The 807-nt window shown below is 48.2% G+C and overlaps 1 non-coding gene across 1 annotated transcript; it reads left to right on the forward strand.

Annotated features, from left to right (window-relative positions):
- Window positions 1–290: 290 nt before the first annotated feature.
- Window positions 291–422, forward strand: LOC117706400 (small nucleolar RNA SNORA17). Its single transcript, XR_004606508.1, has one exon. It is a non-coding gene; the product is annotated as a small nucleolar RNA SNORA17 (small nucleolar RNA).
- The last annotated feature ends 385 nt before the right edge of the window (window positions 423–807 follow it).

An 807-nucleotide genomic window follows, 5' to 3' on the forward strand; every position in this document is an offset into this window, starting at 1 on the left:
AACGAAGTCTGTGAAAACACAAACAGTGAGATGAAGGAATGGGAACAGTTAACAGAGTGAACGTAGAGACAAAAATCACCAAAGAATACCCAAACACAGATACAACTAGAAATGAAAACTTTTAAGTAGTCAAACAAAGCCTCAGACATTATTCTCACATAAATAATGTAAGACATGGAAGAGAACATCTAAGGCATTGGAGACAAGGTATGTGCTGGGTAGTTTTATGTCAACTTGACACAAGCTAAAGTCATCTGAGAGGAGGGAACCTCAATTATGAAAATGCCTCCCCTGCTCCTAGAGGCATCCCGGGTGTGGCTGCTGTGTCACATGTGTGTCAGTAGGTGGCAGAGAAGAAAGAGGCTAGGTCTACACTCCGTGTTCTGACCTGTGAACAGCTGAATGATCAGTAGTCTAACATTCCTTGAAGAAAGCGAGCCTGTGATGACCACTAGACCAGCGCCAGGGACTAGTCCTGCATCAGGAAAACTCAGATGGGCTCCCAGGACAGGGAGCAAGCCAGAGGCATGAGTATGGGAGAGCTGGGCCTGCTGTAGGACTGTGAAAGGACAGCATGGTTTCTGGTCGAGCACTGGCTAGATATCTCTGGAGACCCCAGGTGATCCTAAGGGATGGCCTGCATTTCGCCACGCTCCCAGACTCTCAGCTCCTGACACAAGGCTGAAGACCTCCATAGAGTGCTGTCCTCTAGTCACATAGGAGGACACCCACTAGCCCCTCCACAGGTAGAGGATGTGACTACAGGCCACAGAGCCTCAACACAGATCTCCATATTAATGAGGTACC

The sequence above is a fragment of the Arvicanthis niloticus genome, chromosome 3, assembly GCF_011762505.2.
Source record: "Arvicanthis niloticus isolate mArvNil1 chromosome 3, mArvNil1.pat.X, whole genome shotgun sequence".
In the NCBI taxonomy this organism is placed as follows: domain Eukaryota; kingdom Metazoa; phylum Chordata; class Mammalia; order Rodentia; family Muridae; genus Arvicanthis; species Arvicanthis niloticus.